Below are 23794 nucleotides of genomic sequence, written 5' to 3'. Positions count from 1 at the left end.
CTTTTTTTTTTTTTGTCAGATCCTTCCATTCAGTTCTGCCTGAAACCAAATGCCACTCCTTCCCTGTGCTTTTAATATTGCCAACTTTTATATAGTGAGATACCTTACACAGTCTTGATGCAGGAGTAGGGGCTTGGACTACTTACTGTACAAGGCTCTGCAAACTCCCCAATGGGAGGTCTTACCTTGTCAGAGGAGGGAAATGGGGGGATGGGGGAGGGATGTGGGGAAAGCTGGAGGGGCTGGAGGAGAGAAGAGAGAGGGATCTGTGGTTTGTATGTAAAATGAACAAAAAATTCCTTAAAAAAAAACAATAAAGAATTGAATGTAAAAAAAGAAAAAAAATATTGCCAACTTTGGAAGAACTGGTTGATACTTCCAAATGGTTTCTATAACATTTTCTTTCATTCCTCCAAGCCCCAGTGACCAAAAGAAGGCTTTTATGGTTTCCCAGGTTTGATCATTCCACATCAGTGTTTCAGATGCATTGTGACTCTACACTAATAACTTGCCATGTTCTCTGTCTCAGGTTAGAAACTTTTAGGTTCTTGGGAGAATCTGTGATCTTAAATGAAATGTAGTTATTATTTTGCAAAGAGCACCACCCTGGAACTGTTTCTTTGGCTAGTGTTACTGGAAGTTGCCGAGCTAAGGGGTAGGTGCAGACATCTGCTGACTTCTGGTGAGGCTCTCATGCCACTCCAAACCCATGGTAGAAAGTGGAATGCTGTGGTGTGTGTGTGTGTGTGTGTGTGTGTGTGTGTGTGTGTACACAAGGCTCAGAGGTCAGCCTTATTTATAACAAGCTATTTGCTAATTTTGACTTAACTAATCCAGTTCTGTAAGAACTTCATTAATCTCCAAAGAAGGTCAATGTCCCATGACCTTCTCACCTCTTGATAGCTCTAAGTATAAATGGCTCCACAGTGATAATCAAACTTTAGCATGGTTTTGTAGGGAACAGAAAATATTTCACCCACATCTTATTCCACTAAACCCTTATGAGTCCATCTTTTTCAGGATACAGAAATCAAATAATTCCTAGTTCAAGGTGATGGACTTCTATTGTGGTTTATCTGTAGATGTCTCCATTGCAATCCCCAGAGCATTTGAAAGAGAACATTTCCTGCAGCTTTACTAAAGCGCAATGACAAATTCACTACATATTCATAATAATGTTCAATATGACATGTTGATTTAGCTGTGCATTCTGAGATGATTGTCACCATCAACCTAACTAAACATATTCATTTCCTTACTCATATAGTCTCTCTCTCTCTCTCTCTCTCTCTCTCTCTCTCTCTCTCTCTCTCTCTCTCTCTGTCTGTGTGTGTGTGTGTGTGTGTGTGTGTGTGTGTGTGTGCAATGCAAGTGCTTGTGTTCATGCATGCATGGGTGCATGCACTAAGGACATGTAAAGTGCCAGGCTCAGCAAATGTTGCAATACAATATTACTCTCTTCAGTTGCCATGTTGAACATTAGTCTCTATAATTTATCCGCCTTATAACTGAACATCATTTAAGGAGCATCTCTTGATAACGTCCATCATACTATCTGTTTCCTGTTATGTAGCCATGTTGTCCTGGACTGTGCAAAGCCAGTATATGTGCATGTGTTTGTTTGTGAGACACTGGGCTAAGCTTGGCCCACAGCTTTGTTAAAATTAATGTTTAAGTTAGCATGTGACATAATAGTTTTCATTATGGTATTGTCATACATATAAGCCATTATACTCGGTTCTTCACCATCTCCTTTAACACTGCTCTGCCCCATCCTGCTGGATTCTTGTGTCTCCTCAAGTGTTACTCCTCTGCTTTCACAGTTTGTGTGGCATTACTGTTTCTGTAACTCATCCCCCAATTTAAGTTATTTTCTTTCCCTTTTCTAGGCCCTTATCATGTGCTATACAGACACACATACACATACACTCATACACACACACACACACACACACACACACACACACACACACCCCAGATTCTGCCTGTGAAAGAAAATGTTAGGTTTGTCTTGATGAGTCTGGTTTATTTGTTTAATATATTGATCAACATTTCTATCTATTTTCTGAAAGAGTGATGATTCATTCTTTACAACTGAGTAAAATTTCATTTTACGATATAAAAATATTAATCAAAATATGAAACCTTGGCAAATTGGCACATTGTCTCAGTTAGGGTTTCTATTGCTGTAAAAAGACACCATGACCCATGGCAACTCTTATAAAGGAATCATTTAATTCAGGTGGCTCACTTACAGTTTCAGAGGTTCAGTCCATTGTTATCATGGTGGAGAGCATGGCAGCATGCAGGCAGACATGTTGCTGGACTAATAGCTGAGAGTTCTACATCTTACAGACAACAGGAAATCAACTGGCACACTGGGAGGTATCCTGAGCATAAGAAACCTCAAAGACTGTCCCTACAGTGACACACTTCCTTTAACAAGACCATACCCACTCCAACAAAGCCACACCTTCTAATAGTGTCACTCTCTATGAGATTGTGGGAGCCAATTACATTCAAACTAACACACACACACACACACACACACACACACACACACACACACACACACACGTTTTTATATTTTACATTTATTTATTTTTATCATGGGGGTGAGTATGCATATATGGATGTCAGAGGACAACTTGTGAGAGTCCTTTCTCTCCTACCTTGTAGATTTTGTGAACTGTACTCAGTTCAGCAGGCTTGGTAGTCAGTACTTTTACCCACTGAGTCACCTCCCTGACCTCATATTTGTATTCATTTATTTGCTGATGAACTTCTAGGCTGGCCACAGTCCTTGGCTAATGTGAATAGTGCCTCAGTAAACATGGATGATTTGTATATTGTGTACTTGCTGCTCCTGGGACCCCCCACTCCCAACTCTGATGGATCATGACCTGAATTGTGAGCCAGAATAAGCCCTTTCTCTCTAGAGTTGCCCTTGTGGGGTTCACAGCTACAGGAAAAGAATCTAAGACAGAAAGATAAGACCCAACAGCAGTGGGACAAACGCTACGCTCTGCAGCTGCTTCTTGGCATCTGAGTCTTGGTGGCATGGCCTTGGCGCTGGGAGATTTAGGTTGCTCCTCCTTTAATCCATCTGTCTGTGGCATGGCTATCCTTTCTCTTGTGCCATCTGCACTCCAACCTGGAACTTTTCTCTTCCCAAATCCTGTAGTCTTGGTGTCCCACAATCCTGGGCCTCCACTTTAACTTGGCTTTTGGTTTTACATCTTTGCCCATGGCCTCCTTGTAGGGAATTCCATCCTGATGCATCATCGGCTATTTGCTGGAACCTTGGTGGAAATCCCCATGATCTTGTAACTCTTCTATTCTGCATACTTATAGCAAACTTCCTTGTAGCATGACTTCCTTCTACCACAGCTGGAGGCCTCTATGTCCCTTTGTGACTGACACTGAAAGATCACTTTTCTAGGTAGTGATTTCCAAGTAAGGGAGATCTTCATGAGCAATCTCTATTCAGGTCCCTTCTTAATCAGCTTTAAGTTTTTCAAGCTGGAGCCTTTGGTAAGCAGGGTCTTGCCCTCAGGACACCTTTCCTGTTGCATTGCAGTACAGAGGGGTTCCCTTTAATAAACCCATTCTCTTGAATAATTGCAGCTGTTCTTTCTGAAACTCATCTGGAACTCCTCTGCAACAGTTTGTTAGCTAGAGCTCCTTCCGTTGCTATATTACCCTGCTGTCTTTCTCACTGGAGATCTCAGTAAGAGAACTGAGCAAGAACCATACCCAGCCTGACATGGTTCATGCCTTTACTTTTGAATTCAGCCTTCCTTCCACATGTTATCAGTGTATGGGTGGAACACGGACATTATCTGGAAGACTGTAATGCAAAGCTGCTTGTCCCATCCCCAGTATCATCCTCACTCTCCACTGGACAGTTCATAAACTGGCCTCTGCTGTCTGCATCTCTAGCAGCATTTCTATTGTGGGCCCATTAAGTTCTGCTTTTAGTACTCAAAAGATCCTCCAGACTCCAGGTACAAAACTCTTCCACATTCCTCCCATGACCCAATTCCAACAGCCTACAAGCTGTATAGGAGTCACAGCAATCACTACTTTCTGAATTAGTTATTTCTTGTTGCTCTGGTGGTGAAATACCTGGCAAGATGCAACATAAGGGAGGAAAGTTTATTTCAGCTCACAGTGTGAGGACATCGAGTCTATTATAGCAGGAAATGTGTGGGAACACCAGTAAGTGTTCATAGTCAGGGAGCAAAGCAGGTTGGATGCTGTTACCCACAAGAATTTTTCATGTTCATCTTTTTATTCAGCCTGGGACGCCAGTTCATCAGACGGTACCAAACATATTCATGACCTCCTTATTAAACCTTTCTGAAAACTTCCTCAAAGATAAATAATATCTCTCAAATTCAGTTAAGTTTGCTTAAATATTAACCATGAGTGCTGAATCTGATCACTAAGCTGCTAATATTAGAAGCTATAATTCAATGCCTTACAAGGACGTTCGAGAAGGTGCCTTTCCCTTTCCACCATGGAAGCACACAGCAGTAAGATGCCATTGATGTACCAGTTATTGAGACTTTCCTTTATTTTTGTCTTGGGGGTGAGTATGCCCATGTGGAGGTCAGAGGACAATTTGTGGGATTCTGTTCTCTCCATCCCACCACATGGGTTATAGGAATTGGACTCAGGTTGTTCACCAAACAAGCCTGCCAGTCAGTGTATTGATCTTCGTCCTCCTTGCTTCCACAATGTGAGAAGTATATCTGTGTTGTTTAGAAAATGCCCAGTTGGTGGCATTATTTTTTTGTTGTAGCCTGAGCAGATTGAGACAAATCGAATTATAGAACTTATCCTGTTTCTAGCATCCTCTGTTAGCCAGAATCAAACCTCCTTTTTTTTTTTCAGCTCTGATCCTCTGGACCTTCAAATTTGTCTTCATTTATAGCTTGATATAGGTTTACCCATTTCTTGGAAAAAACAGCTTTGAATTTTCTCTTTTTCTGGCTGCTGCAGAGATAAGCCAGGAACATACAGCAATATTTGGAAGTCTGATCCTTCTGCCCATTGTAAGAGCTACTCTGTGTATTTAGGATTAGTGTCAGTGTGCCCACTCAACTTGCATTTCCCAGGTCCATAAGGAATAAGCTGTGTGCATACAGAGTGAGAGCAGAGCCACCTCTAACCATAGCATTTATCACTGTCTACACCTATTCTGAACTATCAACAGGAAACTTATGTTCTTATCACTTACACAGTTTTTTTTCTTCACTAGTGTTTGTTTCTTCCTTAACAAGGTGAGAGAGTGTTTGTAAGGGAGAAAGATTCCATCTTCGCTGCTAACATAGCTTCTTGCTTTAGTTGTTACTAATTTCAATGTGTGAAATACTCAGAAACCCGGAGATGCAAATGCAAGCCAGAAGACAACCTGTGATGATAAGACACCTTCAGGTTCTTTGACAGTCTCATTATGATGTGTAATTCTGTGCTGCACCCAGCATCTGGACTGGTGTGACTAGCTGTTTCTTAGCCAATAGAATGCAGCTGAGGTCATCTACTTGGGGCCATATGATTGAAGGTGAGGGAGCACCTACTGTGTCTCCCAAGACTTTATAATCTCGGGCCTCCCGAGCTTTGGTGTAATCACCTGCATTGCTTTAGTGCTGCCATGTTGTAAGGAAGCTCAACTGGTCCATGAAGGTATAACTTACAGAGAAGTCTAAAGGTAGAACCATCTAAAGAACTAACTTTTCTTATTTGTTCTTTGAGAATTTCATACAGTTTACTTTGATCTTATTCAACCCCCTCCCCTAACTCCTCCTAGAAATAAACATGAAGCTTGACCTTGATAGAGTGGAGCCAGACCTAGAGTCTCCTTCACATGCACAGATACATATGGAAGACTGAGGGACACTGTGCAAAATGATTTTTCAGTTACACTCTGAATTTACAAAACATCCTATGAGGAAGAGTTGGGCAGCTGCCTTGCTTTACAAAGAATAAGCCCAGAGTTCAGAACTCAACAGACTGTGTAGGATGAACATTGACAGAGAATGAGTTGAAGAGAAGAATGCATTCTATTTGGATTAGAAATGCTTTTGGGCCATTTTCTAAGTTGGTATATCATTAGTATTTACTTGAAAGAATTTATTTATGAGAGTTATAGAGGTAGTTATTTTGACCTCTTATGAATATTTTTGTAATTAAAATTATTTAATACATTTGATGTTAGGTCTAGGCTAGAAATCTATTGCATGCCTCCAGGGATCTGTGGTTTCTATTTTAGAAAGCTGGAAGATGATTTGGAAGCAAAGAAAACAAGAAAATTTGGACTAGCAAGACAATTGTGCTTACTAGCTCCTTTAAACAGAAATATTACAACTTTATTAGGGAATCAGTTCAAATTATTTAACTTCTGTTATTTCTTCTGGCGAGACTCTATACAAGTTAAAATAAAGGTTACATTACATAGAGTCGAATGTAAATATAAATTAATTTCATTATCCCCAAATGAACTGTTACCAGGATTATCAACTAAATACCCATTTCTGTGTGTAACTGCAGGAGAGCAAAGATAAATCAACACTGAATATTATTTACACACACACACACACACACACACACACACACACACACACACACACGGTGAGAGAGAGACAAAGACAGAGAGAGACAGAGACTAAAACAGAGTTCTTTTTTATGTTCTTACGCTTTTTTAAAGTAAACTTTTTTTTTTTTTAAATTGCATATATTTTACAATGCATCTTGGTCATATCTATTCCTTAGGCTCCCACTCCAACATCTTTCCCATTTTTCTTCCAATTTCATGACTTTTTTGATTTTTTTTTTAAATCTACCAAGTCCAATTAGTGCTGTCTATGTATACACAGACATCCACTAGGGCATGAATAACCTATCAATGTCCATTTCCACTCAGAGTCCAGTGACTCTCTCTCCCTCCCTCATCATCCAGCAACTGATATGCTCCTTAGTTAGGGTTAGGACATTAAGAGGCCTCCTGTCGCGCCCGCCTCGACCAGCAAGGATGACGCAACACCGGGATTCTTCTTAATACAGTTTAATCAGACCCTTGGTTAGTTGCGATGTCTCTCCCCTGGGGCAAGCCTCTCCCAGCACCTAAGTAGGGCTGGGCTACCAACCCTAGGCAGCCACGTGGGCACTGTCCACAGGTTCACGCATATGCCAGCAGCACACGAATCCAGCCATAGCCAAATAAGGAGCTGTTTACCATAAAGAGTGTTTGCCATCGGGAAGGCAGAGGGTAGAAGCCAGCGCCATCTTTAGGGTGTGGCTACATGCAGCTCTCTACAGCCTCCTCTTGTCTGGAACTTTTAATGCTCTTGATCTTGTAGGTATTTTTCATTAGCCCAGTTGGTGTGGGTCCCTTGTCTTACAGCCATGTTGTATCCAGACGCCAGCTTTTCATAAGACTCTTCTCAAGCATTTTATATACTTTGCAACTCCCTCTTCTGTTACATTCCCTGAGCCTTGAGGGTAGGGAATGAAACATATGTTTATTCTCAGCATTTCAGACAGAATCTCTGCATTAACCACACCCTCTGAAATAAGAACCTTGTCTAAGAAAGTCTGGGAGCAGCACAAATTCATGAATGCAAAGATAAATATTTAGAAGGGAGTTTGACAATATAACAACTTAGCAAAATAACATCATAGGTTCTCCTCTAGGACCAGTGGCTTCCCTAGCTGTGGATTTTGACCATGTTTATAGCAGCAAGCATTAATCCTGTCCCATTGATCAGGCCTCAAATCCAATTTAGAGAGTGGTCAGTTGCCCTCACAGCAGTCTTACTACTATTTTACCAGTAGATACATCTTTCCTAGAAGGTCCTTATTATAGGAAGCAAGGTTCATTCCTGGGTAAGATCATGGATGTCTTTCTTTCCCAGCACCCTGAACAGCATTTTTCAGCACTACCAATCAACTGGAGACTGGATAAAGAAAATGTGGTACATATATATAATAGAATATGACCCAGATACTAAGACTTATGAAATCTAATATGATAAAATAAAAACTATCACATCAAAGTTAGACAAGACAAACCAATAGAAGGAGAAGAGTCCAAGAGAAGGCACAAGAATCAGAGACCCACTGGTCACATACTCAGGAATCCCGTAAAAACACAAAACTGAAAGCCATAATATATACTCAGAGGACCTAGTACAGACTGGTTCAGACCCTGTGCATGCTGTGTTAGTTGCTGTGAGATCACAGGAACTTTGCTCATGTTGATTTAGAGGGCCTTGCTTTCTTGGTGTTCTTCATCCCCTCTGGCTCTTATACTCTTTCTGTCTCCTATTCTGCAGAATTCCCTGAGCTCTGAGAGGAGGGATTTAATGGAAACATCCCATTTAAGGCTGAGTATTCCAAGGTGCCTCACTCTCTTTGTAATGTCTGGCTGCAGGTCTCTATATTTGTTCCCGTCTGCTGCAGGTGGAAGCTTCACTTCTCTGCTGATTGACTAGCAAGGCAATGATCTATGAGTATAGCAGAATATTACTAGGAATTGTTTTTGTTGTTTGTATTTTGAGACAGGGTTTCTCTGTGTATAATAACCCTGGCTGTGCTGGAACTCACTCTGTAGACCAGTCTGGCCTCAAACTCACAGAGATCTGCCTGCCTCTACCTCCCAAGTGCTGAGATTAAAGCCATGAGTCACCACCGTCAGACCATTGGGAGTCTTTTATCACTGCATTTTTCTTTGTTTTAGACCAATATTATTTGGTTTTACCCTAGGACCTCCAGCTATCAAGTCTCAGGTTCCTGGTCACCCAAACTGGGTTGAGTATGGGTTCAGTTTCATGGAGTGAGTCTTAAGTCAAATCAGTTATTAATTAGTTACCCCCACAAGCTTTGTGTCAAAAAACTTAAAGTTGGGTGGGTAGGGAGGGGGACAAGATCTGGAAGGAATTGGGGAAAGGGAAAAATATGATCAAAATATATTTAAATTTAAAAATTATTGTAAATAATATATGTATATTATTTATATATATGAAATATGAAATTTACAAATAAATGGACAAAACTGGAAAACATTTTGTGTGGTCAACTAGTCTCCCAAAGCAAAAACTGCATATTCTCTCTCATATGCAGATAGCAGCTTGTAATCTTATTTTGTGTGCTTAAGAACCCATGGGGAAGTCAAGAAGCTAGTGACTAGGAGGGTACACTTATTGAGTAGTGAGAGTAGATTAGAGGTTGGATGAAGGTAGAGAGAGGAATGTTGGGCCAGGTGTGTTCATTCAGGTAGAGCAGTGAAGGCAATGAAGAACCAAGGGGCAGGGAAGGGTAACCAAAATAGAGTCTACCAAAAAAGGCCCATGGGATTCTATGGTCTGGAAACCCAAGAAAAGTTGCAATAAAAGGAAAAAATAAAACACATACAGGGTGGACTGAGTGAGAAATAGCCCCCATAGGCTCTGGAATTTAGACAGCTGGTTCCACTAATTGGCACTGTTTGGGGAGGTTTAGACAGCACAGCCTTGGTGGAGAAAGTATGCCACTGGGGATGGGCTTTGAGTATTCATAGCCTCACCTTACTTGCATTTCCCTCTCTCTGCTTCCTGCTACACTGCTCCACCATGGTGACTTGACTGAGTTTTTCCTGGGATCAGTACATTTAATTGGTTTCCTTCCATTTGTCTCATTCAAAGCCTCCCTCCCTCTCTCCCTCCCTCCCTCCCTCCCTCCCTCCCTCCCTCCCTCCCTCCCTCCCTCCCTCCCTTCCCTTCCTTCCTTCCTTCCTTCCTTCCTTCCTCCCTCCCTCCCTCCCTCCCTCCCTTCCTTCCTTCCTGTCATGATCTTTCCCAGTTCATAAAAAGAGGTCTAACCAACCTGTTCCAAATGGAAGAATGTTTAGAGTTTGAGTCTATACTACACTCCAAAGCTTTAATTCTTTTCCTATAAACCTGGTCCTTACTAAGTCTTTATTGCCATAGAAGTCCAGAACAATAACATTTTAAAAAAGAACAATGTAGCAGGGACATACCTAAAGTATTTCACATTTAGAATCACAGGCATTTTTAAAACTGGTAAGGCAATTTGCAAAGTGAATACTAGGTGACATCTTTACTTTCATGAATTACTAAATGACAAGTGGACACTAGCTCACAGTGTCTGCATTATCAAAGAAGATGGGAGCTGGCTGAAAACAAGCCCATATCACTGTCTTCATGACTGCTGCTGATTTCTTAGCATTAAAGCCTTGATGTTTCCATCTGACTTAGGGGCTGATAGCAATCACTTCACCTATTGTTTCTAGCTACACTGGGCATTTCTCAATAAAGCACAATCATCCTTCAGGTAAGAAATCCCACCCTCTTTCATAAGTTGCCTTCCTAGTAAACACCTCATTGATTGCCTTCCTTAATTAAAATGACTCAGAAGAACCATATGTTTCTACTTTCTCAGTCTTATCCATCTTGGCCTCTGCTCCATCACTGTAGAGAAAGAGTTTGGTCTGGAGTCTGCCAGGTCTGTTATGTTCTCTGGCTGCATACTTTTCCATACCTCTCAAAGGCAGAGACAAATATATTTACCCATCCTTTGAAAACTTTCTAACTGTTGTTATAGCACAAATATTCTCTGGTTTTCATTTTACTGAGCTACCTGTTCAGGCTCGTCTTAATTTTTTCTTAACTGTGGAAATTCTATAGCCATGGGCTACTTCACCATCAGTCTTTGAATACCAGAGACTCCCAGACGGCCTGATACTTTTTACACCATTCACACTTGATGGACAAAAGGGCCTATCTCCTCACTGCTACTGTCATCTCCAGATTCATGTAGTCTGCCACCAGCATGCCATCCCAACTTAAATACCTTAAAAGCATGTCAGAACACACCTGCTTATGATAGATTCCCCACTCTTTCCCTGGCTGGTCAGTCATACAGCTTCTAAATCAGGTATTTTATCATGGAGGCAGGGCATCTCCCTTATTCTTTGACACTTCATTCATCTAAAGAGCTGGCTTTTCTTCCTCTAAACACTGGTTTCTTCTCTCTTTTACCCTTTCACAACCTCAATTATTAATGAATAGATGATATCCCATTAAACAAGTGTATTTTGATGTCCTGTCTTTTGGTGAATCGAAATAAAACCATATTGCAGATAGGTGTCCACAGATGTGATCATTATAATCACTGAGGACAGAGAGTCATCATTGAGGACTATCATCCATTATGTCCAGTTTCCTTATAAAAGAGGGAAAGTTGGAGACAGATACACATAGAGAGAACTCCATCTGAAGATGAAGGTAAAAAAAATGGCATATCTAGAAGGAAGCTAATGAAACCAAAGATTTCCACCCACCAGTAACCTGGAGCTGGAACAGATATGTGGAAGAGACTCTTCCTCAAACCTGGAAATAAATCTTCACCTTGGTGCCTTGATATCTGCCTTCCCTTCTGGCCATCAGGACTGTGAGACATCCCTCTTACGTCCATGTTAGCTGGATTCTTTCAAAACCTTTGGACGAAGGTCTATTCCTGGCCTGTTTCTACTCTGCTCCCTATTTTCTTTCTACAGTGACTATTAAAATATCCAGCTCCAATCAGTCCACTTCTTAATTAGATGTCTTCTCATTGTGTTTAGAATAAAATTCAAGCTCACTATGGTGATTTTGAAAAAAAAAAATCAGGATTTGCTCCACCTAAACTCTGGACATCATCTCATTTTTCTTAACTGACTGGTCAATTACAGTCATCTTCTGATGTCTTTTGTATACTACTGAGTCACATCTTGCTTTGATAGCTCTGTGCAAGCTTTTCCTTCCTGCCAGATCACCATACAGCCTCTTATTTTCATGATTTAGCCTTCTGCTTAAAAGTTGAAATACATTATCAGAGGCTCACCTGTCCCCTATCTTGGCACATCATCTTTATTTCCATTTCACTATTACACCAAATGTTTGCTGACTTAACCAATTTTTAAGTTAATTTAAGTGCCTATTTGAAGCTTATCTCTCTAAAACATCGGAAGTCTCAGAGTAAAAGTGTTCACCTTGATAGCAGTAGTGTATTTGCAGTGTTTGACACAGTAGCACAGTAGATGCTGAATACTTTGTTAATGAATAAATACATAAATGGCCACTGATATAGGGGAAGAGGAAACCGTCTGAAACATGAGCATCTGCAAGTTGGCAAACCAGCTATTTTCACTGTGGGTAAGCAAGGCTGGAAGCATATGGAGCCTAAAAAGCTATTTCTTCAGGGAGGAAGAGACATGCTGAGTGAGGACTTGCCTGTTGGTCAGCACAAAGCATGAGAGAAATGGTTGGAATCTAGGGAATTTTCAAAATAGCGTCTAGAGGAAACACTGATGAACTGAACTTCAATGATATTAAAAGAAAAAAAAAAAGGAAATTCTGCATGATTCCAAGGCTCTTGACCCAAGCCACTTAATGAATGAAGCTGTCACTTACTGAGATGGGGATGCCTAAGGAGAGAAACACTGTCCCAGGAAAGGATTTCCATTTGGTTTGGGCCTTGTTACACTAGAAATGTCTATTAGCCCCTGTGTGGAAATGCCACACAGATAGTCAGCCATTCAGTGTAAAGTTAAGTGCAGGGGTCCCTCACAGTAATGAGTGACTTCCCAGTTGTAGAGTATCACTGCTGGATTCAGCTTTAGGGTAGTCTCCTGCAGTCTACAACTACCCCTGTCTGTGAGCATGCTGCTCATTCTTCTTCAAAGTTAAATGTGCAATCAGATCAGGTCTAGAGATGACCTCGATCCCAATAATGTTATTGACATCATGGGCAATGATGTCCGTAAATTAATTAGTTAAAATATATTCATTAAATTTACTAATTAAAATGGAACAAAAACGATTTTGTATTTCTACAACAGCTATTCCACAATGTGAGAAGACATGCTTTTCAAGAAGATTATTGGATACTCTTTTTTTAGGGTGCTATATTGTGCTTTTATTATTATTATTATTATTATTATTATTATTATTATTATTATTGTGTTTTAATTTTATACATCAGCCATGGGTTCCCCTGTCCTCACCCCTCCCGCCCCCACCACCACCTTTCCCCCAGCCCCTCCCCTCCATTCCCATGTCATCCAGGACCAAGACACCCCGGGGGACTCATTTAAACCTGGTGGATTCAGTACAGCCAGGTCCCATCCCCTCCTTCCAGGCTGAGCATGTGTCCCTGTGTAAGCCCAAAGTTCCAAACAGCCAGCTCATGCACCAAGGACAGGTCCTGGTCCCACAGCCTGGGCGCCTCCCAAACACATCAAGCTATTCAGTTGTCTCATTTATCCAGAGGGCCTTCTCCAGCTGGGGGCTCCACAGCCTTTGGTTCATAATTCATGTGCTTCCATTCATTTGGTTATTTGTCCCTGTGCTTTTTGCAATCTTGGATTCAACAATTCATGCTCTTGCAGCCCCACCTCCTTCTCCACAGTTGGCCACCTGGAGCTCTCCACCTGGGGCCTGGCCGAGGATCTTTGCACCCACTTCCATCAGTTATTGGATGAGAGTTCCAAGACGACTGCTAGGGTGTTTAGTCATCTGATCACCAGACTAGGTCAGATCAGGCCCTCCCTCAACAATTGCCAGCAGTCTACAGAGGATATATCATTGTGGATTTCTGGGGACCTCTCCAGCACTCTGTCTATTCCTGTTCTCATGTGGTTTTCATTTATCATGGTCTGTTATTCCTTGTTCTCCCTTTCTATTCTTGATCCAGCTGGGATCTCCTGTTCCCCTAAGCTTTCTTTCCCTCAAATCTTGCCCTTCATTACTCCCACTGTCGTCCAGGTTGTTCATGTAGTTCTCATCCATTCCTCTGTCATTGGGTGATCCCTGTGTCTTTCCTAGGGTCCCATTTTCTAGGTAGCCTCCCTGGAGTTGTGTAGCAGTCTAGTCATCTTTGTTTTACATCTAGTATCCTCATATGAGTGAGTACATACCGTGATTGTCCTTCTGAGTCTGAGTTACCTCACTCAGGATGATTTTTCTAGATCCATCCATTTGTCTGCAAACCTCATAATGTCATTGTTTTTCTCTGCTGAGTAGTACTCCATTGTGTATATGTACCATATTTTCTTTATCCATTCTTCAGTTGAAGGGCATCTAGGTTGTTTCCAGGTTCTGGCTATTATAAACAATGCTGATATGAACATAGCTGAGGAAATGCCCTTGTGGTATGATTGAGCATTCCTTGGGTATATGCCCAAGAGTGCTATAGCTGGGTCTTGGGGGAGATGGATTCCCAGTTTTCTAAGGAAGCGCCATATTGATTTCCAAAGTGGCTGTACAAGCTTGCATTCCCACCAGCAGTGGAGGAGAGTTCCCCTTGCTCCACATCCTCTCCAGCATAAGCTGTCTTCTATGTTTTTGATCTTAGCCACTCTGACAGGTGTAAGGTGGTATCTCAGAGTCATTTAGATTTGCATTTCCTGGATAATTAGGGATGTTGATCAATTCCTTAAAAGTCTTTCAGCCATTTGAACTTCTGTTGAGAATTCTCTGTTTAGTTCTATAGCCCATTTCTTAATTGGACTGTTGGGCATTTTGATGTCTAATTTCTTGAGTTCTTTATATATTCTGGATATCAGCCCTCTGTCAGATGTGGGGTTGTTGAAGACCTTTTCCCATTCTGTAGGCTGTCACTTTGTCTTATTGACCATGTCCTTTGCTCTACAAAAGCTTCTCAGTTTCAACAGGTCCCATTGATTGATTGTTTCTCTCAGTGTCTGTGCTACTGGTGTTATATTTAGAAAGTGATCTCTAGTGTCAATGCATTCAAGAGTACTTTCTACTTTCTCTTCCATCAGGTTCAGAATAACTGGATTTATGTTGAGGTCTTTGATCCACTTGGACTTAAGTTTTGTGCATGGTGACAGACATGGATCTATTTGCCACCATCTACACATTGATATCCAGTTATGCCAGCACCATTTGTTGAAGATGCTTTCTTTTTTCCATTGTACATTTTTGGATTCTTTGTCAAAAATTGTATGTTCATAGGTGTGCGGGTTAATGTCAGGGTCTTCAATTTGATTCCATTGGTCTACATGTCGGTTTTTATGCCAGTACCAAGCAGTTTTTATTACTGTAGCTCTATAGTAGAGCTTGAGGTCGGGGATTGTGATGCCTCCAGAGGTTGTTTTGTTGTACAGGATTCTTTTGGCTATCCTGAGTTTTTTGTTGTTCCTTATGAAGTTGAGTATTATTCTTTCCAGATCTGTGAAGAATTGTGTTGGTAATTTGATGGGGATTTTGTTGAATCTGTAGATTGCTTTTGGTAAGATTACCATTTTTACTATGTTAATCCTGCCTATCCATGAGCATGGGAGGACTTTCCATTTTCTGATATCTTCTTCAATTTCTTTTTTCAGGGACTTAAAGTTCTTGTCATATAGGTCCTTCACATGCTTAGTTACAGTTACCCCAAGGTGTTTTATATCAATTATGGCTATTGTAAAGGGTGATGTATCTCTGATTTCCTTCTCAACCTGTTTGTCTATTGTATATAGGAAGGCTACTGATTTTTTTTTAGTTGATCTTGTATCCTGCTATGTTGCTGAAGGTGTTTATAAGCTGTATCAGTTCCTTGGTTGAATTTTTGGGGTTACTCATGTATACTATCATGTCATCAGCAAATAGGGAAAGCTTGACTTCTTCCTTTCCAATTTGTATCCCATTAATCTCCTTATGTTGTCTTATAGCTCTGGCTAGAACTTCAAGTACTATATTGAACAAGTATGGGGAGAGGGGACAGCCTTGCCTTGTTCCTGATTTTAGTGGTATTGCTTTGAGTTTCTCTCCATTTAATTTGATGTTGGCTATTGGCTTGCTTTAGATTGCTTTTATTATATTTAGGTATGTTCCCTGTATTCCTGATCGCTCCAAGACCTTTATGATGAAGGGGTGTTGGATTTTGTCAAATGCCTTTTCTGTATCTCGTGAGATGATCATGTGGTTTTTTTCTTTGAGTTTGTTTATATGGTGTATTACATTGACGGACTTTCTTATGTTGAACCACCCTTGCATCCCTGGGATGAAGCCTACTTGATCATGGTGGATAATTGTTTTGATGTGTTCTTGGAGACTGTTCGCCAGAATTTTATTGAGTATTTTTGCATCAATGTTCATGAGGGAGATCGGTCTGTAGTTCTCTTTCTTTGTTGCATCTTTGTTTGGTTTAGGAATCAGGGTAATTGTAGCCTCATAGAAGGAGTTTGGTAATATACCTTCTGCTTCTATTGTGTGGAATAATTTAAAGAGTATTGGTATTACGTCTTCTTTGAAGATCTGGTAGAATTCTGCAGTGAAACCATCTGGTCCAGGGCTTTTTTTTGGTTGGGAGACTTTTAATGACTGATTCTATTTCCTTAGGGGTTATTGGACTATTTAAATGGTTTCTCTGGTCTTGATTTAACTTAGGTATGTGGTACCTATCCAGAAAATTATCCATTTCTTTTCGATTTTCCAGTTTTGTGGAGTAGAGGTTTTACAAGTATCACCTGATGATTCTCTGGATTTCCTCATTGTCTGTTGTTATGTCCCCCTTTTCATTTCTGATTTTGTTAATTTGGATGCTCTCTCTCTGTCTTTTGGTTATTTTGGATAAAAGCTTGTCTATCTTGTTGATCTTCTCAAAGAACCAACTCTTTGTTTCATTAATCCTTTGTATTGTTCTCTTTATTTCTATTTTATTGATTTCAATTTGATAATTTCCTGGCGTCTGTTCCTCCTGGGAGACTTTGCTTCTTCCCATTCAAAGGCTTTCAGGTGTGCTGTCAAGTCACTAGCGTGAGATTTCTGCAGCTTCTTTATGTGGGCATTCAGTGCTATGAATTTCCCTCTTAGCACTGCTTTCATAAAGTTTGGGTATGTGGTGTATTCATTTTCATTGATCTCTAGGAAATCTTTAATTTCTTTCTTTATTTCTTCCTTAACCCATTGGTGATTCGGTTGAGCATTATTTAGTTTCCATGAGATTGTAGAATTTCTGTAGTTTTTTCTGTTGTTGAAATCTAACTTTAAAGCATGGTGGTCTGATAGAACACAGGAGGTTATTCCAGTTGTTTTGTATCTGTTGAGATTTGCTTTGTTACCAAGTATGTGGTCGATTTTAGAGAAGGTTCCATGGGGTGCTGAGAAGAAGGTATATTCTTTTTTGTTTGGGTGGTATGTTCTGTAGATATTGATTAAGTCCATTTGAGCCATAACATCAGTTAAGTCCATTATGTCTCTGTTAAGTTTCAATTTGGCCGATCTGTCCAGAGGTGAAAGTGGGGTGTTGAAGTCTCCCACTATTAATGTGTGGGGTTTTATATGTGATTCAAGCTTTAGTAATGTTTCTTTTACATATGTGGGTCCCCTTGTGTTTGGGACATAAATGTTCAGAATTGAGACTTCATTTTGGTGCATCTTTCCAGTGATGAGTATGTAATGTCCTTCATCATCCCTTTTGATTGATTTTAGTTTGAAGTCTATTTGGCTGGATATTAGGATAGCTACACTAGCTTCCTTCTTAAGACTATTTGATTGGAAAGTCTTTTTCCAGCCTTTTATTCTTATGAGGTGTCTGTCTTTGAATTTGAGGTGTGTTTCTTGTATGCAGCAGAAAGATGGGTCCTGTTTTCGTATCCATTCTGTTAGTCTGTGTCTTTTTATAGGTGAATTAAGTCCATTGATATTAAGGGATATTAATAACCAGTGATTGATTGTTCATTCCTGTTGTTATTTTTATTTATTTATTTTTTTGTGGTAGTGTGTGTGTGTGTACTTCTCTTCTTTGGGGTTTACTGCTGTGGTGTTATCTATTGCCTGTGTTTTCATGGGTGTATCTACCTTCCTTAGGTTGGACTTTTCCTTCTAGTACTTTCTGTAGGGCTGGGTTTGTGGATAAGTATTGTTTAAATCTGGTTTTGTCTTGGAAGGTCTTGTTCACTCCATCTATGATGATTAAATGTTTTGCTGGGTATATTAGTCTAGGCTGACATCCATGGTCTCTTAGTGTCTGCATTATATCTGTCCAGGTCCTTCTGGCTTTCAAAGTCTCCATCGAGAAATCGGGTGTTATTCTGATGGGTTTGCCTTTATAAGTCACTTGGCCTTTTTCCTTTGCTTCCCCTAATATTCTTTCTTTATTCTGTACATTTCGTTGTTTAATTATTATGTGGTGAGGGGACTTTTTTGGGGCGTCTAGTGTGTTTAGTGTTCTATAGGCTTCTTGTATCTTCATAGGCATTTCCTTCTTTAAGTTCGAAAGTTTTCTTCTATGATCTTGTTAAATATATTTTCTGTGCCTTTGAGTTGGTATTCTTCTCCTTCCTCTATCCCTATTATTCATAGGTTTAGTCTTTTCATGGTGTCCCAAATTTCTTGGACATTTTGGGTCATGACCTTGTTGGTTTTAGTGTTTTCTTTGACTGATGTATCTGTTTCTTCTAATGTATCTTCAACATCAGAGATCCCCTCTTCCATCTCTTGCATTCTGTTGGTCATTCTTGCCTCTGAAGTTCCTGTTTGTTTACTCAGATTTTCTATTTCCAGCATTCCTTCTGCTAGTGTCTTCTTCATTTTTTCTATTTCCCTCTTCAGGTCTTGGACTATCTCCCTTGCTTTTTCATGATTTTCTTTCAAGGACTTATTGTTTTCTTCTGTTTTAATTGTCCTTTCCTCTAGTTTTTTTATAGTGTTCTTCCCATTTTTTGTTTGTCTGTTCCTCTACTTTATTTTTGATTTCTTCTATATAAGGCTCTAACCTCTTCATGATGTTACTTATAAGGTTGTTTTCTTCTTCTTCTTCCATTCTGTAATGTTCAGGTCTAGCTGTTGGAGATGGGCTAGGTTCTGGTGATGCTGTATTGCTCTTTATTTTGTTGTATGTACTTCTGCCTTGATGTCTGCCCATCTACTCTTGGGTTCGTTCTTGTTCTTATCAGTGTACTTGGTCCAGAGAGAGCTGACAGATTTAGGGAGCCTCTCTCTGGTCCAGATGAGAGTGCTGGCCGGATAGGAGCTGGGGGGCTGGACTCTGAGTCTTGGGAAGTCCCTGGGGTCTCCTTATTTTGTTCATATGGGAGCTCCTCTTGTCCAGATGGGAGTTCCTCTGGTCTCTGGTCCAGATGAGAGTTCCAGGGCAGGATGGAAGCTGGGGGCTGGTCTCTGATTCTCAGGAAGTAGCTGGGGTCTCCAGCAGATGGGTATGGTGGCAGGGTGTGGAGACTGCAGGGTCTGCCTGTAGTCTTGGAAAAGGGGAGCCTTTCCACAGGCCCTGCTGATTGGCTGGAAACTGGGGCCAAGTTGGGCAGGTCCTCCTGGGATGGCCTGTGTCCAGTGGTGGGACCCAGGGGCAGTTGCCTCTCTGGCTATAAGCCCAGTCACTCACCTCTGGTCCAGATGGGTGTTCTGGGGCAGACAGCTAGATATTCTTTTAGCCAATAGACATTTATTGAAATTTTATTGCATCTTAACCCCTGAATATATCCAGCTTATGTAATAAAAAAAATACAGTCTCCAGGCTTACAGAATTTCAAATCTGTGAAGATACAGGATTGTAGCTTACAGTCCTTGATGAGACCACTATAATGTATTTTCCTAGAGTTCCAGAAAGAAAATTGATTCACACTGTCAAATTATTTCACCCATGGATCATAAATGTTCCCTTCTTATATACATAAACTTAAAAACTGGTATGTAGATGACATTGGCAAAGGGGATCACAGCTTCAAATTCTGATTTTCTATTTAGATCAAACCTCATGCCAATGTTGATCTGACCCAGCTTGACTCTCCCCTATGATTGATAGCTTTTGAAAGTGTTTTGTTCTAAATTGCTTGTACATATTTTGGAAAATATGGGTTTATTAATTTTTATTATACTTATATCAGTGTGTTAGTATTTGCACTTGTGAGTGCAGGTGCCCATTCAGATGAGGTTATTCAATCTCCTGGAGCTGGAGTTACAGGCAGTGGTGAGTGGCCAGAGATGATGCTGTGAACCAAACTCAGGTCCTCTGCAATACAGTACATCTATAACACAGAGCCATTTCTCTGCCTCCTTTTTGTAGGCATTTTAATAATTATCTACTAAATTTCTGTATGGAAATATTTGAAATATTAAGTCTTGCTGTTTTCACTCTTCCTGAGTGGCCTTAGAGAAGATAAACAACCCCAGTGGCCATCTCCACTCAGCACCTGTGAAATATGAAAAAGATAAGGTTTGTGATGCTAAGTCAGGGAACTGTAGGAAAGTCAATACCCATGGGTGTTCTAGGTTCTGAGGTAGCTTGGATGAGGCTATGCATCTTACTGCATTCATTCAGATCCTTCTATGGGCTGTACTGGTACATTGATCTGACAAATGAATGAATTGAGTGATTCTTTGAAAAAAAAGGCAATAAGTTTGCTTTTACTTTCTGGTAAACATTATTTATTTACTTTATATGTGTGACTTAATCTCATAGATCTCTTTAAATTCTCTTCCTTCTGAAGAATTTACTGACAATAATTTAAACACCATTAAAATAGAGCAATGCAAAATGTTTATTTTTCTCAATTTCAGTTCTTATAAAACAACTTCTACTTACATAAAATAATTAAATAATATATTACTAAAATAATTTTTCAAAATCTAGTTGATGCATTCAAAATAAGAATGGAGCATTGACTTGATTAAGCAGGTTGAGTTCCTGAGGTTGTGCCTGGTGGAAAACCTGAGAGCCAGTCTTGTGTCCCATATGTTTGGCTGCTGTGTATGTGTCCATATTACACATAGGACTTAAGTCATATGAGTGGAAAATGAAATAATGAGAAACTAGGGTCCTTGATAGAGTCTTGTGATCCTTCTGTGCCACACTGCATCATGATCAGCATGGATCATGCAATAAATTGATATTTTACTAGCTTCCAATGTTTTGTGGGTTTGCTACAGGCACCGAGAGAACACACAAAGGAAGTAGACTTCAAGACTGTGATGAAGGAACTAGAGCTCAAGTCCCCAACTTTCCTGAAGGGTTCAAGGTCACTTGAGACCTTACTCAACTGGGTCATACTGCCACTGGGGAACAATTTTATCATTTTAATCCTATTTGTACAGCATCATTGGCTTCTACCCATCGCATATGTGGAGTTTTCTAAGTTGTAGCAATCAAAATGTTGTTGATGGTACCACAATGTCTTCTGGGTACAGGTCTCCACTGCTAGGAAATGCGACTGATGCCTGGAACAAGAAACACATGAAGATATTTCGCTCTTAAATTATTTGCCTAGGGCCTAACCATGGAATTTATGCCTCTAGAATTATGAAATTCATCAGAATATCAGAAAAAAATTTAGTACCAGCTAAAGGCCACTTCCCTCAGAGTGCCTTTTTTTCTGGCCTTTAAAAAGTTGAATTGGTGTCTTTTTTCCTTCAGTTCCTCTGCTTTCTGTCTGCAATTTACTCTCCCAGGAATAAATTTTGGAGTCCTAAGCTCATGAACTCCCTGGAATTCTGTGTTCCTTGGTAAATCAGGTCATTCTTCCCCAGTGGGAAGAAATCACAGGACTTCAGTCAGGGCCTGCACCCCTCTACATTGTTGTGACCTGGTGCCCAGCTGGCCTCACTGTCCCACTTCCTTTCCATTGTAGATTTTATCATCTCTGACAACTTCACCCTCTCACACTCCACAATGAAGGACTGTATGAATCTGATACCTTAATCACTTAGCTAATCTCAGGATGTAGAACAGGGCTATTGCCTGCACATAGGTTTAATTGTAGATGTGATTCTAAACTGTCTTATTAAATAAAAAAACAAAGCCAAATGCAGAGTTAAAAGCCCAGAGATCAGAGCAGTAGCCAAGAGCTAAGACCACCTTATCTTACCACTCACTGCCATCCTTCCCCTGAGAGAGAGACCTTCTTCCTGTGTCATGTATTTTTATTGCCTTTCTGTTCTGCCTTCTCATTGGCTCTAAACCCAACCATATGATTTACTCGTCACTGCCTGTCTATACAGACCTCCAGGTCTCTATGGTTGGTCCTGGGATTAAAAGTTCAAGTCACCTTGCTTTGGGTGTGTCCTTGACCACAGAGACTCTGCCTGCCATGTGATTGGATTAAGGGCATGTGTTACCAATGCCTGATGCCCGCTTATGGCTTGCTGTGACTTCTGATCTCCAGGCAACTTTATTAACATGCAAATAAAATCATATTTCAAAACAAATAAAATATCACCATATTTAATCAACTGCTTTCACTTTCAAGTGTAGTACCCATGTTTTGAGTAGTCACAGGCCCCATATTCTGAAGGATGGTGACTGCTATAGCCTGAGATCCTCTGGCTTCAGGACCTTCTGGCCTGCTAGAGGACAGAACAAGGTCTGATGGCCAGGTTCTAGTTTGTAGCCAACAGTGGATAGGACCTGATAGGTCTATACCCACTATTGCAGAGAAGAATTGTGTCTAAGGTCTCTGCTTGTTCACGTGTATGACAGGGATTATGTGCCTTGGAAGATGCACCAATCCAAGCTTCTCCATCCTTGGGAATAACATGTTGTGTGATCTCCAGGAGTCCTCAGTGTCAGGGAGACCTGCTAAGGAAGGTACCTGTGTAGCCTTCTCCTGTTCTTGACATTTCCTTGACCCTGTGTTCATTTGACAGGGCTAACCTAACAAGGTACTACAAGCAGAGAGATTCAACAAAGAGAACACAATTCTTTCATAATCTAAGGCTTTAATTCTTTCTGAAATCATTCTCTTCTTGGCATGTGAATGACATCTTGTCCTGTTTCTTTGCCTATACTTCTCTCTGAACACAGGCCTGGGTGTCCTAATAAATGTTCTCCACTTTGGATGACCCCAAGCATCTTGGACCAGCCTAATGACCCTCTTTTAACAAATTACCTATGAAAAGACCCTGTCTCTAGTTGTAGTTACATTCTGAGACACTAGGAGATGCATCATGAGGGCACAACTCAACTTCTGATACCTGCTTACCTGTTCTCTGCTTTCACCTCCCGAATAAGTTTCTTATTCTCAGTTCTGTGTCCATGTGCTCCCAAGGGGACTGACTTAAGGCAGCCTTGCTTTGGTTTATTTTCTCTACCTTTTATAAGTGCATTGTCCTGTTGGTACACCTTCCAAGGCACATAATCCCTGTCATACACATGAACAAGCAGAGACCTTAGATGCAATTCTTCTCTGCAATAGTGGGGATGGAGCCTAGGCTCTTGGGCATGCTCAAGAAGAACTCTACCCCAGCCATCAACTGTTAACTAGAAGATCTAGAACAGAGACTATAACACAGAGCCTTATGGGCTGAAGATGGCATCTTCTTGTTATGATTTCCTGGTTCTGCTTTATGTTTTCTGGAATCTCAAAGTTCCTGGAAAACCCAAGTATCTTTCAACAAGAGTCTCTGTCCTCCTCAAATAAACTTGTACAAGGTACCTGCTTCACCAGCTGCTTCAGATCCCTGGATCACTAAGAAGGCTTGCAACACTGTGCTCCTGCACTACAGACCCACTCAAACACTGGCTAGAAGCAGACACTAAGGGCTACATCAGCCTGACCTAAGGGACATGAAAGGTGAATAAATTACTGTCCTCAATGATCCTCTTGAAGAAAAGGCCATGCAGACATTAGTGCAGAGAACAACTGTATTTCCAGTGTGGAAAGACAGTTCTCCTTTGTGGGGGCTTGGAGTTGCTAATTAACAGCTAATGTTTTCCTTTCAGGCAAGGCTGCATATGCAGTATTAGGATTTCCCAGACCATTAATGTATTTAGATTTTATTCTCATTCT

Source organism: Onychomys torridus, chromosome 10 (assembly GCF_903995425.1).
Source record: "Onychomys torridus chromosome 10, mOncTor1.1, whole genome shotgun sequence".
NCBI classification, from domain to species: Eukaryota; Metazoa; Chordata; class Mammalia; order Rodentia; family Cricetidae; genus Onychomys; species Onychomys torridus.
Note: the sequence above shows the minus strand (reverse complement) of the source record.